This window comes from Chlamydotis macqueenii, chromosome 1, assembly GCF_036417535.1.
Source record: "Chlamydotis macqueenii isolate bChlMac1 chromosome 1, bChlMac1.mat, whole genome shotgun sequence".
NCBI classification, from domain to species: Eukaryota; Metazoa; Chordata; class Aves; order Otidiformes; family Otididae; genus Chlamydotis; species Chlamydotis macqueenii.
In genome coordinates, this window is record NC_141556.1 from 27,574,063 (window position 1) to 27,592,080 (window position 18,018).

The window sequence follows — 18,018 nt, forward strand, 5'->3', positions numbered from 1 at the left end:
TAAAGATCACCCAGTCCAACTCCCCTGCAAGGAGCAGGGACATCTCCAACCAGCTCAGGTTGCTCAGAGCCCTGTCTCCAGTGCTCCAGCCCTGTTTCCAGAGATGGGGCATCTACCACCTCTCTGAGCGGCCTGTTCCGGTGTTCCTCCACCCTCACTGAAAAAATTGTTTCCTTATATCCAGTCTGAATCTACCTCCCTCTATTTTAAAACCATTACCCCTCACCCTATCATGACAGGTCCTGCTAGAGTTTCTCCACATCTTTACTGTAGGCCCCCTTTAGGTACTGGAAGGCCACTATAAGGTCTCCTTGGAGTCTTCTCTTCTCCAGGCTGAGCAGCCCCAACTCTCTCAGCCTGTCCTCATAGGAGAGGTGCTCTAGCCCTCTGATCATCTTCATAGCCCTCCTCTGGACTCTCTCCAACACGTCCACATCCTTCTTATATTAGGGGCTCCAGAGCTGGATGCAGTACTCCAGGTGGGGTCTCACCAGAGCAGAAGAGGAAGAATCACCTCCCTTGACCTGCTGGCCACACTGCTTTTGATGTAGCCCAGGATGTGGCTGGCTTTCTGGGCTGCAAGTGCACATTGCCAAAGTTATTGAATTACATAGTGTGGGCTATGAGATAACCACTGGCAACTAAAATGGTCAAGAATACAACTAGACTCAGGAGAAAATTACTTGTGAGACACACAAGTGTGCTTTGTTCTTCCACTTTGTTTGCCTCAGAAGGATAATGCTCCTGAGACCAGCAGCTGTCAACAATATAGGAGCAAAGATAATACATTATATTGGTTGCCTGTTGTGCTAGGCACTGTGTAAAGATATAGTAACTGAAGTTAACAATATTAATAATTTCATTACTGCTGTCAAGATTTTTAGTGTTCTTCAAGCCTTTTTTTTCCCCCTGTTTTCTTGTGCTATGTGAATGTCTCAACTATTGCTTAATAATAGGGATTCTACCTCACATAACTGTGCAGGAAAACCTTAAGAGTTCAAAACCAGACAAAGAATAGAAAGAAGACAGATTTTTTTTTCTTTTTCGTTTCTTAAGTGTTACAATTTTAAAGTAAACCTCAAAGTGTGTTTGTGCTTGCTCTGGATTTGGGGGACTACTAATACTAAGGAAAAGCAGACCCTCTGCCAGACAAACCATTCTGTCTACGTATACAAGCTAAACAAAGGGTAGGGGAAGTAAACTATTGTTAAGAATATGGAAATTATGCATAAGGAGATTAAACTTCCAGCTCTTTTAACACTTGGTTATGGGGATAAAGTCAGTGCCCAAGAGAGCACAGAGCAGCCTGCAGGAGAACTGGGAACTGACCCTGGCTGCTCCTCAGGAAGGCAGGCAAGTGGCATCAGATGTAAAGGAAGCAGCACTCACCAGCACAAAAGTTGAATCAACTGCAAAGCTTAGTACTTTCTTAGTGAGAGTCACTGCGAAACATCTCAATGAACTACCAGGACTGTCCATGTTCTTGTCTCTAGGTTAAGGAAGGTAAGTGTGAAACAAATTACTGTTCTTCACAAAATAGTTCAGCTTGGGAACTGCTTGCCACAGTATGCAGTGAATGCTAAAACTTTACACAGCATTATACGGGAACTGGATAAGCCCATGCGTAAGAAATAGGTAAATATTACCAAATAAAAACAAAACTAGACTCAACGGCCCGCCTGTGTTGCTCTCAGAAAAATTAGTTTAATTTTATCTGATAATGACACAAGGGTGCAAATGCATTTCAGTGAAATATATTCTGTTTTCCTTGTTCTCACACTCTTCCTTAAGGATTGACTTGTGGTTGCTGGCGGAGACCGGATGTTGGTCTAAGTGGGTTTTTCTTGTGACCTACTACAACTGTCCCAACGATGTAATGCTATGAGAGACACTTATTGTCAGCAGCTGAAGATCTAACTCATTAGCTGTTGGAAGTTCTCTTAGATGCTACATAGTTTTTGTGGCTACCAAGTAGTTTTCAGAAACTCCTTTTCCCAGAATCTCTTGGCCCTACAAATAAAGAAATTCTGCATGATTCTAGCCACTTTAAACTGTCTGTGAGTCACTTACTGGGACTGCAACTTATTGAAGGGGTCAAATGCTTCACATTGGGACAGACTTTTTAACAAACCCTGTAGCGATAGGACAATGCATAATGGTTTTAAACTAAAAGAGGGTAGATTTATATTAGGCGTAAGGAAAAAAAATTTACTATGACAGTGGTGAAGCACTGGAATAGGTTGCTCAGAGAGGTGGTGGATGCCCCATCCCTGGAAACATTCAAGGCCAGGTTGGATGGGGCTCTGAGCAACCTGATCTGCTTGGAGATATCCCTGCTCCTTGCAGGGGGGTTGGACTAGGTGACCTTTAAAGGTCCCTTCCAACCCAAACCATTCTGTGATTCTATGATTAACAAGAGTAGGCTGCAACATTGGAAAATCTTCTTTCCTCAGTATACCCTTGATAGTTCTAAAATCTAAGAAATGGGTTTTTACAAATAAACAACATCTGTGTGTTATCAGTATTATCCATCTTCAGGATGGAACACATTAGTTTGGGTAGAGCCTGAAAGCCCTCCCAGGAATATTGCAAATCCATTTCCTAGGTAAAGCAAACAGATACTTATGCCCCAGCCCTACATCCTACACCGAATCCTGCATTCACAAGGAACTCCTGTCACCTCTCTGGGTCCATACAGGGTAACCATGCTGCAGGAAAATGCATTAGCTTTTATAATTAGTACAGTATGGATTTTTAATCTGTTTGCTTCAATTCTGTCACTTCTTCGTAATGAGAAAATTAGAATTAAATTGACATCCAGGAATGAATTCAAATGTGCAAAGTGTCTTAAATTAAAAAGTGTTAGGTGTCCATGTAAGCTCAAACAGATATCTAAATTATCAGATGAGAAATGCAGCTCTTCAAAACAAAGGTGTGCCACTAGTTTTATTTCAAATAAATACACTTCTGTGTGATTAAAAGAAAGACCTGGAGCTGATGTGAATAGTTTGGAAGAAAAATAAACCACACTGTAATAATATATGAAGAAGAAATATGTGGGAGTTGCAGTGATTTGTAGAAATATAGTCCAAATTCGTGGAAAAAATCATCAAAATTTTACTACAAATGAAAACTTTATTGTAAATATCACCATGTTTAGAGAAAACATAAGAAAGAAAAGGTAAGCAGCACTTCAGTTTTCAGTCTTGATTCAACAGTGGGAAGTCTATGATTAAAAAAAAGCTGGAGGATACAAATCAATTGTTTTCCTGAAGCCTTTTGACTCAGGTAGGAGTTACTCTTCCTTGGAACTAAGCATGTGTGAATTATTTCTTCAGCAGACTGACTTGTGGATTCACAAAATTTAATCAAACCATTGCTAAAACTTACACTGTAATATAATTATTTGGCAGTTAAAAAGAGCAATGTAGAAATGGGAAAATCTTACCTTTTTTTCCCCCCAAAACCCACTGGTGAAAGAGTCAGTAGTTCTTCATGTTCCCATTTCTAATTCCCTTTGCCTTCTTGACTGCAAGATGTTACTGGTTTTCAATTAACTGGTGGTGACTGACTGCTCTAAGCATACTCCTAGCCTGTTGCAAACGTCAAGTAAGATGGGTTTATAAAAAGTCACCCATGAAGATTGGTTAAGCTGCCTGCTTGACTGCATGTTTGCAATGGGCTAGGACCACACGCGCAACCAGTCACTGCGATTTGACTGACAGGCAATTACAATGTGCTAACGTGAGCTTGTGGGAACGTATCACTGAAGTGCCTTATCCAGTACTTCACCACATTAAAAAATATATTGTGTCAAAGTTGTGATAAAAGATTTATTTTATTGATATTACATGTGAATTAGAAATGTAGCTGTGTACCAAGAAAACTTTACATCTTCTATCCACATTTACTCATCCTAGTTTCTTATGATTAAGTTTTCTGTGTCTTCCTTCCAGTACCAAGTGTGCTTCCAGAGAAAAAGATGTTAGATAATGTAACTTTTTTTAGGATTTTTATTAGCATTTAGAGTATCTCAGGACCACACAAGGAGGTCTTTGGCAAAAGTCAAATACAGAGTTTTTCACAATGCTGGATGGCTGCCTTTTTGAGAATCTTTAGCTTCAGTTATGATCAACTGGTTGCAAAAACACTTTAATATGTAAGAATTGAAGTGCTGTGCTTTTCTGTCTTAACAAGTTATTAATTTATTTTTAGCTGAGACTCCACGTCTAGATAAGAGCTCCACTCTGAACATGCACATCTCTCTCCCTGCCTGAATTCTTTCCACCAGAGGACTATGTATAAATTTACCTTCTTTTTTATCATAGTGACAGCAATCTGCAGATTCAGTAATAGATAGGAAGAAAATAAATTATTCCTCTCTGACAACTTGATGACTGAGTGATTTCAACCCTCGTGTAATATTAAAAAAAAAAAGAGTTTAAAAAACTCATAGCATTTATTTTCTCTTTCTGCTCACGTATGGTAACAGAGAGATGTAGGCCTTGACTTTATATTTAAATTATATCAACATTTTCAGCTGATAAGGTTTAATGTTTTAAATGTAATCTCTAAAATATGTGGATTAAATGTGAAATGAGTACAAATTCAGCAAAAATTAATAGATGAGTGACCTGAATTACTCTGAAACCCTGAAAGTCAGCTGTCTAGCCTAAGATAAAGAGCTACCATCAAGAGAGAGTGAGAAGGAGAGGAACGTGTGGATACCATTCAGTTAATTTAGAAATAAACATCTAAAATATAATCACCCTCTGGAGATGCTTTCCTCCTCTTGTTAGTAATAAAGTTTGGTGATTAGCTTCAGTTTGACACCTCACTTTTAAATGGCTAAAATTAGGTGACACGAACCTTATCTTGCTATTATCTATTTCCACCAGATACCACAATGCATTTAATAGCAAGCTTATATTTAAGTGTAAGATAAGTGCCATAAATCTTTCTAAGTGTTTTGCTGGAGTAGGTCCAGAGTGCACATCAGTTTCCAGGATCAAACACTGTGTCTTTAATGGTGTTTAGCACTTGAAATTCCTATAAATGTCATTGTTCTAATGCACAGTTACAGCTTCAAAATGTGAAGACCGGACTTGAGAAGATTTGTTTACCACTCATCCATGTTGCTGTCTTTACCAGACGGAAGTGAAGGTGTAGAAAAAGAGCTTGCACATCTCACATCTGGCTGAAGACTGAGCATCTGAAAGTTATTTTCACTGGGGATCTTCTTAAAAGGCAGGAATGTTTAGAGCACAGACACTGAAGTGGGAATAGATTTCACATACAATTATTCAATTTACTTAATGATCTACTAAGCTTACTTTAGGCATCTACTGTAGGTGCAATTCAGGACATACAAGTTTAGGAATCCAGATTTCCTTTACAGTCCATGGGAAGAGACACTCAGAGGGCCAGTGGGAACATCAGAGTCAGCTGTCCGTAATTTCTGGTGTTACTCATTTTGCTATTTAATTGCAACATTAATGCCTGGTTGTTTCCTGGCAAGGTATAAAGTACACATGGAAAAATAAGATATTGCAAGAACACAGAGCACCTTTTTGAGCCCATTTAACTCCCCTGTATGCTGGCAAGCAAACCCTGCTTTCACTGAAGTCTTGTGTCTAACCATCACAAAAGTGTTTTTCACACGGTATTTACCATATTTTACAGTACTATTTAACAGCAATCTGGCCTGCATAAATGGCGTTGCAGTTTGAGTATGAGAGGCTAAACTCGACTTGTGTACGTATCACAAAGATAACGTAGAAGCGACTTAACAATGTTATGCGCTGGCTTTAAATGTGGTGAGTATAGCATGTTACCATCCTGCCAAAACAAACATGTTGCATTTGTGACAAATTTCCAGAAAAATAGATTTTTACTCACTTAGCCACCCAGTTTAGTTTCCAAAGTGACCCGAAAGAGTAAAATACTTCTCTCGCCTACATTAGTGTTGTTTTAGGCCAAGGAGAGGATTGGCTTAAGCAGCTCTGCTCTGACTTTCATTATACTGTTTGACTTATTACAAAGATAGTCAAAACAAAGGAAAGAAAACATTTCAGATTTTGAAGACTATCACATACTCACTTATTTACAGCTTATATAAAACAGGACTTTGCATTTGCTTCTCTGACTCCAGTTGCCACAATAGGTGTTTGGCAGTGCTGCTCATCCAAGGAGAGTCATGCTTTTTGTGAGGCTCCACTGCAAATAGCTTCATTGTGCAAAAAGTCTTGTTTAAGACAGGGGGGCCTAAATCTTTACTCTCCCACCCATGGTGGGAAGTGAAATATCTGCTTAAGTTGGCAGATGTTGACTGGTCAGTGTGCTAGAGAAGTCCACCAGCAAAAGAGAAATTTTGTGTGGAATGGACCAACTTCTACTCCTGTACCACTGCCTTACACAAAGGAGAAGAGACATTACCGCCTTGATCTATTTGCTGATGTGAAGAACTGTTTATTAGTTTACAGAAGAAACCTTATCCTGACATGCTTATTAAGGTAAAATGTGGATGCCGGTATTTCTGAAAACTCTGAGACTTGCCAGTTTTTGGGAGCTGAGCTCTGAAATCAAACGGATGCCTAACAAACAGCCACCTCCACTGTTCTGAATGAAAGAGTGGGAGCAAAGGACACTTGCTGCAGTTATCTGCAGGACTCTTTCACCATCTCAGGTGCAGCATTAGTAGCAAAAATGTAATAAAGGACACACCAAAGAGGACCTGGTTTCCATATACTGTTCTTAGTGAGGCCTGCAAATGGTTCTGGCCTTGCAGAGGTGCAGAAGATGGTGCACAAGAGAGAAAGAAGTTCCTGCTGTGGTAGAAGGCTTACAGTCCAGTTTCACAACTGGAATTCAGTGGTTTGTATTTTCACATCTGTTCTGATGCCAGAGCCATCAGACTCTAGCATCCCATAACTCTGAGACTTTGAATCAGAGTGAAACAGATCTTTAGACATTTGCTTCCATGCCTACATATCAGAACAGATGATATAAAGTATGACCTCCGAAATTTGCAGAAAAGTTCAAAGATTTTCTCTTCCCTAGCCCATCATCTATATGTGATCATGCTGACATTGCTGAGGTGCTATAAAGTCAATCTAATGTCAGGTCATGTCTAGGCTGCTAAATACAAAGTAAAGCACTTGCCTCCTCATCATCCTCATTATTCAACATTTTTTCCTTGCTCTGTTTTGGTCGTCTTCTAGTAGCTCCGTCTAAGCCAACACCTAGTGCAGTCTGGCAGTCTAAGAGATAGTTCATTTTGGGGACCCAAAATCAACATTTTCCAAAGGACACCGCTTTTACCTTCTTCCCATCATAGTTTCCTACTATTATTCACCAGACTTTGCATCATCACTTATCTCAAAATGGTCTCATGCTACTTTTCCAGGCATACAGTGCATACAGCCTCAACGCTATGCTCAAAGTAAGCTGCTGCACAGCCCTGATCGTAGGACCGTCTATCAAGCTTTGCTTTAACACAAGAGAAACTGTCAGCTGCACACAGATGTTCTGGACGGTGGGCTTTTTGGCCTTTTGTCCTTAGTAAAGCAAATTCTTCCCCCACAAGATTTTCTGATTTAACCCCAAAAGAAAGAAGTCCCTCGTAAACCTGATAATTGTCAGACAGATAAATTGGCTGCAGACGGGTACGTGTGTGCAGCTGGCCAGGTGTCATTTCTATGTCTCCCCTTCTGACAGTTCTTCTTGTAGGGGTCAGTATCAGCGATAGCAGAGGTGATGGCATTGGCTTGGTGTAAAAGAGGTATAACAAAATTTATACTTTCATATTTCTTGTCTGCTTTATGGGAAGTGGAGAGTCCTGTGAAAATAATTTGCTAGATTAGATTACTCAGTTGTATTGTTGCTTCATTTATGGATGACAGCTCTATCCCTATGAATGTAAAGTGCAGGATATGGGGTAGCTAATGAGGTAGGGCTTTGACATTCCTCAGAGGCTTCTAATTCCTATCCTGTTACAGGAGTCTCTGGGGGACTCTTTCTGCAGAGCTCCATCTTCCTGCTAATGGGATGGAGACCTGTGCACTACCATGTATGATGAATGCTGGCAGGTTTCTTTGAGACGGGAGTCTTAAATTCCATATCCTGTTCCGTTCCCACAGACTTCTGTCAATGGGAACCTGTTCTTAGCAATTTGAAAGATGAAGAGCTTGCAGATACAACCTTTTCCTGCACTAACGAGATGTCCCACCTCGTAGATGTCCTCTGAATGATTAGCAGTAATATTGCTGCCATAGCAAATGATACTCAGAACCAGGCAATCTTAAAGAGACCATTTTGGATTAAAGGATATATTTGCTTAGCTATCTATCTATTTATTTATTTTTTAAAATACTGTCTTATAGTAGGTAAATAAATAGCTGAAGTTAGCCTGGTGTACAAGTTCAATTGACTGAACGAAGCAGTGAAAGTTACCCGCAGTGGCAGCATTAGGGTATTTCTGAAATACAAGAAACTGTGCCTTGAGCCAAGATTCAGAGAACAAGAGCTGAGAGGCAGGATACAATGAGAGTCTGAAGGCCCACGTGTAACGGCCCGGCAATGCTTGCCAATGAAACCTCTATACTGAGGTGAAACTGGAATGCTGAGAACGCAGGCAATCATCTGAAGCACAACATTTACCACCTTCCACATTCAAATTATTTTTAAGTGATTAATTGACTCCAAGAGATTCCAGAAACATTTGCACTGCCATCCTCATTCAAAAAATGAGATCACAGAATTAGAAAAGGTAATGGCTTTTTGTAAGTGGTCAGCAGAGAAAGGAAGAAAAGCCAGTCCCAAAATGACACCTCAGAAGTTCTCTTCCTGCATGAATACCATTAGTTTTGTAACCATCACTGAAACTAAGTGTGGTGTTATTATCTTTCCCCAGCAGTACACTACTGTAATTCTGATGAAACTAATTAATTAATGAACTAATTAACTAACACAAGCATGCTTGAAATTCAGAATTTCCTATCTGTGGACTTCATAGTTTATACTACAAAATTGCTTTTCTGACTTTATGAAAGCTTGCAAAAATGTTACTGAATTTGTTCCTACAATTTTGTTTTTCCCTCTACATCTTCCACTGTAAGTAGATTTCAGTAAAAAAAACAATATTTCCTCCAAACCACTCACAATGCAGCTGATATTGCACCTTTTCTTGCTCAGTAGAGACAAATTCTCAGTTCAGGGTATCAAATTTGGGTCAGGTTTGGAAGCGGCACAGCCCCATCCCACTCTGGAACAGCGTGTGCCTTCCAAGCCTGGTCAGATGCACGTCCTACAACTGTGCCCGAAGGCAAGAAGCAGCAGTTTACATTAAGAGCAGAACTGGGCTTGGCACAGTGAGTTCAACAAGCATGAGAATAATGCTTCTTTCTTTAGCCATCTCCAGGCTCCACCCCGTTTCTCAAAATCGCTGAACTATTTACAAATGTTTAAGAGAACCTCTGTGTTATTAGAGGAATGTTTACACGGCCATGCATTTCAGTTGCAGGCAGAGCTGTACAACCAAGGCCCACCCCAAAGACAAGAGCTGCGCTGTATTATCAAAATATGTACTGGTTCTACTCTCTGCTACCATACAAGGCAGCTCTGCATTCCTGCTGGTAACCTTTTATTGCCTCCTAAGTTTTCCAGATGACTGCCAGATTTCTAGAACTTACATGGAATGATTACAGGCTTCACAAACATAAACCTCAGATTCTGCTTGGCAGCTTCTTCTGGGAATGCCAAAATGAAGAAAATAAAAAGTATTTCGGAAAAGACTATTAAGACCATTTGTGGTTGGTAATGGATGCAGTTGTACGGTTTACAGTTTTAATAAACTTCACCAGTTAGAGTGAACCAAGCCTCAAAATATCACCATGATGTTGCTTTTACAGCCATCTTACATAGGATGTTAGCTGAGGAACAGAATGCTCGAGGAATTTAGACAGTGTCCCGTTGCATTCAGCAGAGGACTGGAATTAGATGTCAGAGGTTTCTGCTTTGAAATCACAGTCTGCAGTCTACTAAACTGTGCTGACTCCTTATGCCTTTAGACGGGAAGAAAGTGTTACATATAAAGGGTTCCAAACAGCTTATATTGATACTCTCAGTGCATTACGATTAAATTAAAAGGGGCCAAGAGTCCATTTGTTTGCTGTAAATAAGAAATTTGTAGAGGAATATTCAGTTTTAGAGATAATTCCCCCAACATATTAAAAAAAAAAAAAAAGAAAAAAAAAAGAAAAAAAAAGAAAAAAAAAGTGATGGAATAAATGCAGGTCCACAAAAAAGCAGCCTGAAAAGCATCTGAATGCACATCATATAGAGGGTTTTCAAATTGAAAGACGTGCATTGAATTCCTGGAATGAGAGAGATGCTGTTTGTATTCTGCCCACAATGTTCTGGCTTCCTATTCTGGAAGGTCATTAAAATGTTTTCTAAGAACTGATGAACTGTTCACTGATTTTATTCTTACCGGTTTTTCTGATTTCTGTCCTGAATACACTTTCAAAATTATTTACTAAAAATGCCTCCCAGCTTGTTGCAACTGGAACTTTAAGGTATGTTGTTGGGTTTTTTCTGTATTTTCTTTGATGAAGATCTGTGTCCAACTGAGACAAGTTAAGCCCCGATAGCTTCCATTGAATCAAATTCCTACACAATCTTACTCATTTCTTTACACCTAGAGACCACATAACGATGTCAGTACCTAAAACTTAGCTTTCAGAACATGTAATTTTTAGGTGCAGAATTTGAAGTGCTGAAAAGGTTAGTGCCAAAATAATTGTCATGCTGAACAGAGAGTCACCCCACCAAAACATAACAGTAGGAAATGGTGAAAATGCTGAACACCAATCTTCCAGCCTGTTTGGAAGCTTACTAATGTCAGATAGAAATGGGTGCAGACCACACTAAAGTGTTAGTTAAGGCAGTTTTGGAAAGAATCTTCAGACTGAGTCATGTGTGGATGCATTTTTTTTTTTTTGTGTAGGGGGTGTGTGTGAGAGAGAGACAGAGGAGCCTCTTCTGTAACCTCAGCCAAACTTGGCAGAGCGATGGAGACCTAACACTATTAAGTTTTTTGCAGATTTTGGGAAACTTGCAAAACAAGTTTGGTCTGTGAATGCGAAACCTCAGCATCTAAAAGACAAGAGAAATTTCACAAGGGCAAATGAGATCTAACGAGTTCCCTAACCATGGGAAATGCTTTAGTCAGAGCTTATGTGTTAAACAGGAGGAAAGCCTCAGACAGGAGTTCTCGCCTGTGTGGAGTCTCTGCTGCCTAGTAAAATGCAGACAAGGATAGGAGTCATAAATACATTTATAAGTATGGTTTCCCAATTAGATTCTCTGAAGTCCGTAAGGGATAAACTCCTGCTGCAGCTTAATATAATACAATTAGCTAGTCAATTAATCACAAAACCACTGGGAGATATGCTGCTTTGGTTCAAGTACTTGGAAGTGCTTGTTCCCAGTCCCAAGATTCAGCTGCATCTCTGTACTGGGGGCTTTGGGCTTAATTAGGGAAGACACAATGGAGCAATGATCTCAGTTAGAGGGAGAAGCAGCACCTGGTGGGTACCTTTTTATGACGTGCAATAGTGAAAACCAGAGCAGGCCATGAGACGAAGAACGAAATTGCACCAGCTGTTGGAATAAGCAGGTGTGTGACTATAACTTGGCTGGACAAGGCACTGAGTAGCTTGATATACCCACGAAGTTCACCCTGCTTTCAGCAGGGGGTTGGACTAGATGACACCCAGAGGTCTCTTCAGCTTAAATCTTCCTGTGATGTTATGAACTCTCAAACCCTGAAGTCATAGTTAAAATCAAGGTAATCATTCTGTTGTTATTTTGCTTAACTGTTACCAGTGCCTGGATGCCCTTACCTTTTGGAAAATTTAAACGGACATCAGTGTCCTGCTTGTTTGGGGACATAGGGATCAATTCAGACTTTTCCAAATGCCTTTTCTCACTGCCTCTGTGTTTCACTCCTCATCTGATTCCTCATTTTATGAGGAATGATTTCCTCAAGAATCAGATCTGTTTCCTAGGAAGTGTCATAAAGTTAACCTCAGACAGCAGTTTTCAGCATAGAATATCAACCCATTATCATGCAAAAAACATTTATCTTTTTTATTTAAGTGAGGCACATCTATTAATCAATGTACAGGCGTAACTGATTATATTTTAGATATGATAAGCATGCAGCATTAGGAGCACGGATTACTGCACAAGAGCAACTTCTTTCCTCACCACCTATCCTGTTGATATCCTCTTCTCCTTATCTTACAGCCTTGATTATTGCAGGCTGTTCCCTAAGCTCTTGATCTGTTTTCTACCCATAGCAATTAAATAGCATCATCAACTTTGTTAGAGCAACTACCCTTCACCACCTGAGTTTTCTACATTTTCATAGGAAGTCAAATTTATTCCAGAGTGCCTTCATGATTCAGCATTATCATTCAGCATTATCCCCCCTGGCTTATTTAACTTTTCCGCCCTCTTTTCCCACTCTACTTATGTTCATCCTAAAATACCTTCCCTATGCCTCCTCCTCCTATCCAAATTAATGATTGTGCTGCTTTCTACTCCCGCACAGCCTCCTGGATTGACAGCCCCCTCCTTCTCAGCTTATTCCTTTCTTAAAACCTTCAGAACATCTCTTCTCTTCCAGTTCAAGATTTCCTTTTTTTCAGCTGAGTATTTCCCAGGGTCTTGCCCTGTGGGTGCAGCGCGTGTGCTCAGCGTAGCACAGACGGCATCTGCTGGGTAACTAAAGAACATCGTGTGACTGCTCTCAATATATTGCTTACTACAAACACGAAAATCAAGGCTTCATTCATGTAAACAACTAGTTTAGGGCAACCAATAAATACTATTTATATTTTGTTGTCATGCTACATTTTTTTTAACAAATAAAAAGTTAACAAATATACGAAGCTTGACTAGTTTCTCATAAACTAGGTGCAAAAGTTTTCTACAACAATGCTAGGCTTGAAGCCAAATCTGAACAATGCTGGGCTTAATCTGCAGCAGAAACATCCTCTTATTTGAGTCATTTTTCACTTGTTTGGAGGGGGAGGCAATGGGGGGAACTCTGATTTTGTTGTGAATCATATGTTTTGTTGTGATTGCTCATAGTGACCGCAGAACTTGGCACTGCTGCTCTGGTGGTGGCACAGCGAAGCCGGTGCTGCCTCGGTGCTCGCCGGGGTGCAAGGTAAAAAAATATCCGGCTCATTTTTTGTGATTTAAGCAGGGAACACAGAGTGGCAACCTACAATCCGAGCCTAGTCCTGGCTCAGCTGGTTTTAGACTTTTGTTCCCTAACGCTCCTTTATCCATTATTTTGTTAATAAAGACATTGAAACAATTAACATGTTATTTTCAGTCCTTTGACAGAATGTTTTTCTCTCCACTTCTCATGGATTGTTGATGATCTTCAGATGATCTGTTCTCCATTTAATAACTACTTCCGGGACCTCTTTGGCAGTACACTTAATTTTATTAAGTACCATTCTTAAGCCTTATACTTAATTAATAAACTCAATTTACTTATTTATGAATGAATGAGTAAAGGCAGGCTCAGAATTCCTGGACTACAGACTTTTTTGGCCTTAGCACTTTGAAGCAATAGAGTAGCAGATGTAATACATGAACGTGGATGATCAGTTACAGCCTTTGCAAGAGCAGAGAGTCTCCAGGTTTATACCATTAGCAAGCAGCTATTGGCAAGACAAAAATCACTGAATCAAGCTCTGTGTCCTACTCACTGCTAACTGCTAATGACATAGCTAATGACACAATTTTAATAGCATATTTCAGCTAACATTCAAAAATCAGGGATGGGCTGCCTCATTTAGGTTGACTATGATGTTCTTAATTGCCATGGCCTACCTCTGACAGCTGGCGTGAGGAATCCCTGCCTGGAGATAACACTGCACTTGATGGTTGGGACATTCTCCCAGAAGGTGTGAGGCAGAATTTGGAGTTGAAATGCTTGAGCGCAACCTTGAATCCAGACTTCCCACTTCTGGAAGCAAAGGCTTCACTCATCCAGAGATACAGAAGAAGCTGAACACACCCTCCCTGTGTTTCACACAGAAAACTGTAATGCAAATAATGTTTGTGCTCAATGGAGTATGGCAGGTATGTGGGCAGCAGGCCTTACGCCAGCAGCTGGACTGGGTCCCTGTCAGTTCTAGGATAAACCAGGGCACTCTCTAGTCCTGACACATGAGGAGTTGTGGAGGCCTAGCAAAAGATTTTCTGTTGGCCTGTCACATCCTTTTCCACCATACACAAAAGCATTCGTATATATTTACGTGAATTGGACTGGAATCTTCTCTTACAGTATTTTGCTTGGGCTGGGAAAGGAGAAGACCACATTGGCCCCAGTAACACAGTGGACTGCTCTTGTGGAGCTGATTTTTATGATGGCTTTCCACTGAGATGCCACAAGGTATGGGGCTCTGCTGTGGTGGGAGAGCACACCCAGGACCTGAGGACATTATAAAGGAATTCTCAACTTTTTGAAGCAAGTCTCTGCCCTTGAACTGCTGCATCCTCGTACCAGCTCCCTTCATCCTGTTCTTACAGGACAGCCATTGTGCTCCTATTCCGTTGGAGGGCCTGCTGCTACTTGAATTGTTGACCTGGACGGCCAACCTCCTCCTAGCCACCCTTTGCTAGCTCTAGCATCCCAAAACCATGCTAAACTTGGCAGAGTTGTTGAACCAAGTGTTGCCATCCTTACCACCTCTACCTTACCAGTTCTGGGAACAGATGCTTTACAGCTTCCAAGCACCTCAAGTTAGTCCTGAATGTAAACAGTTTTGTGCTAATGGTCATGACTTCAACAAAGCCAGATAATTTTGCTTCACATCATCAACTGTGTCCCGTAAATCTCAAAACCTAGGATTCTGCAGGAAAAGCGGAAGTTGCTGTGTTGATTGCTTATTAGCATGTATTTTAAGAGATGTGGACATTAGATTTCCAGAGGTAAAGCATACATACAAAAAACTGCTTAAAATGTTTTTCTTTTCTTTCTAGCATATGTATAACCATAATAGGTTTGAGATGCAGTCCTAATCTCAATAGAAATTACAGGTTATTCCTATAATGTATAAATATCTGTTACTAATTCAAAGATGCATTTAGTTAATTTCATTCTTTTAAAGTTTTTGCAAAGCCTTTGCCAGCCTGGACTTTATCGACCTGCAGGTTAACTCTTCCTTAAATAAAAGGCAGTACGGATTCTGAGTATATAATGGTAGCAGAGGCCCCATGAAATCCAAAGCCAACTGTGTCTGTATGCTAAGGTATCCTCCAAAATGCCATCCTATATAGAATTAACTCAGCCTTGACTTTACATCTTCCCAGCAAATGGAAACATTTTGCCTGGAGTTCACATAAAATGTGTTTTTGTAGCAGTAAATCATAAAAAAAAAAAAGAAAAAAAAGAAAACCTTGTTCTTTGTACCATAAGAGCTACAATGGCATTACCACTTTTTTTTTTTGTCTAGACTGTAAAGACTCCAATTAATAAGCTAATATTTGGAATAACATACACAAGTAAGTTTTTCTATATGAAGTGATTAAAAAAAGATAAAAACATAAATGTGCTAAAAGCGTGTCTTCTGCATAAACAACCATATCTCCTGAAAAGCAGCATGCTCAGTTATGCATGTTCAGAGCGCCACAGACCTTTGCTCTTGGGACATGGAAGAGGCTGTGTTGCAGCGCTTGTATGATGGGTCTCCTGGGTGCGTAAGCTCTGCAGTCAACCAACAGGTAATACCTACATGCTCCAGCCAAGGTTAGCAAGAGGTTAAGTGAAGCAGGACTTAGCAGTAATCTCAACGGTGTTGCACCTTGTCTAACTTCTGGGCAGTAGGCAAGTTTCAAAATTTCATGGATGTGTTAAAAGCATACGTGGACAGAAACTTGGTAATTTTAGGGGTTTTGAAAAGGCTGACTTCTACTGGAAAAGAAAGATCAAGTTCACAGATGTTCCAGGTAGAACAGTGATTAGACGGTCTCTCTTGTGCCCTCTGCTGCCACAGTTTAAGCTATACTCCACTTTTGTTTAAATCCTATTGTTAAGATTCTACTGTACAACCCTACTTGTTCTTCACAGCCAGTTGCTACAAACACAACTCTACTCTAAAACCCTCAAACTTTGAGTCATAACAACCTACATTGTAACAGTAGCCACATAAAGTGCAACACAGAACATAAAGCCAAGATGGGCAGAAAGTTACCTCCCAAAGGCAAATTTGAGCTTTTCCTTCCCACACGTGCTGATAATGACAAGGCCAAATTTGTCTTCTTTTGTGAATCTTCATCCTAATTTGATGCTCAACATGCGAAGAGTTAAAATCAAATATGTCGCTCTGGAAGTGGCATGATAAATAGAGCTGGCTAAGTGCCTCTTCAGGCTGTTGCAGCCAATTAACTATTTCTGAAAAGAAGAGTATGCTGTTATAATGAGTGCTTATAAGGCTTTCTTACCAAAGTTGGACTCTTAAGGTAGAACTTCAACTTTCATACTTTGAGTTCAAAATTTCATCTGCAAAGTATGTACTGAGGTACATTACTGAAGTATGCAAAAGCTTCCAGCTTCTATTCTCAGCTTACTAAGATAAATAGATCCAAAGGGACCTCCATGATAAAACAGCCAAAAAATACAAAAGGAAAAAAAAAATCCAACACTTAACTGCCAATATTTTTATTATGGCAGTGACAGAATGAAATCTCCTTAATGCTTGTTTTCAGGCTCCAGTATGTTGACATATCTTTTAGCTAACACTAAAAGCGTTATCTTCAGGAACATAAATTCCTTCCTAACTCATTACAGGAACTACTGAGCACTCCTAATCATCCCCTAATCTCTTGTGTAGACACACAGCACTATCTTTGTCTCCCCTCTACATCATCTGCAGATTACACTTGACCTTCCTATAACTGATCCTTTCCAATTACTGCATGGACATTGATTAAACTTTGGCTATGCCATAGCAAAACCTCCTAGATGCAGTGCTACTTCACTTACAGCTAATGAGTTTTGGCATAGTCTTCTACACTGAGGATGGTGGAACACTGGATCAGGTTGCCCAGAGAGGTGGTGGATGCCCCATCCCTGGAAGAATTCAAGGCCAGGTTGGATGGGGCTCTGAGCAAGCTCATCTGGTTGGAAATGTCCCTGCTCCTTGCAGGGGGGTTGGACTAGATGACCTTTGAAGGCCCCTTCCAACCCAAACTATTCCATGATTCCATGCATCAGGTTTCAGGAAAGAGAGCCAGAAGGGAGCAAGCAGGCAAGGAAAGACTAATCTCAAGAAGAGAGCTAGCTAAAGACAGTGTGCTTCAGAAGAGACATGGAAAAAGCTAGTCCCAGAAGATGATGGACAACTGAGATGCCTGACATGAATTTCCTTGGCAATTCTATCTTGATGGAATGATTAAGTCCTGAGGTAGTGCCTGCTCATCCTTTTAAAAGAAGGTTACACAATAACAAAGTTTAATAAACAAAACTGCACAGAACAAGATTTAAAGTGAAAAGTAAGACTGCCATCTGTGCAAGCAATTACATTAAGAAGAAATAGAGCTGTTACATGGGGTGGCAAGAGAGGGGCAGGGAAAATTGCACAACAGCTTTTCACAAAGGATTTTTTGTAAAGATCAGCTGCATCTTCCACAATACATGTTAGTGAGTGAGTACAGATGCACTCAAGACAAGTAAAACCCAGACACTATTAAGCCATGCTTGTAGATAATAATCAAATAAGACCTTATCCAAAATGGCATTCTCAGAGCCTGTCCTGCTACAGATTAAGGAGCACTTAAACAGAAAAATGGAAATACCTTCTCTTACAAAGGCATGTGATTTTCCTTCTTTTAAAATGGCAAATCTGGCAAGAATACAGCTCCATTGGTATGAACTGAAAGATATATGCACCTTTTTGTATACCTGACAGATCCCTGAGAAAAGCTGTACAG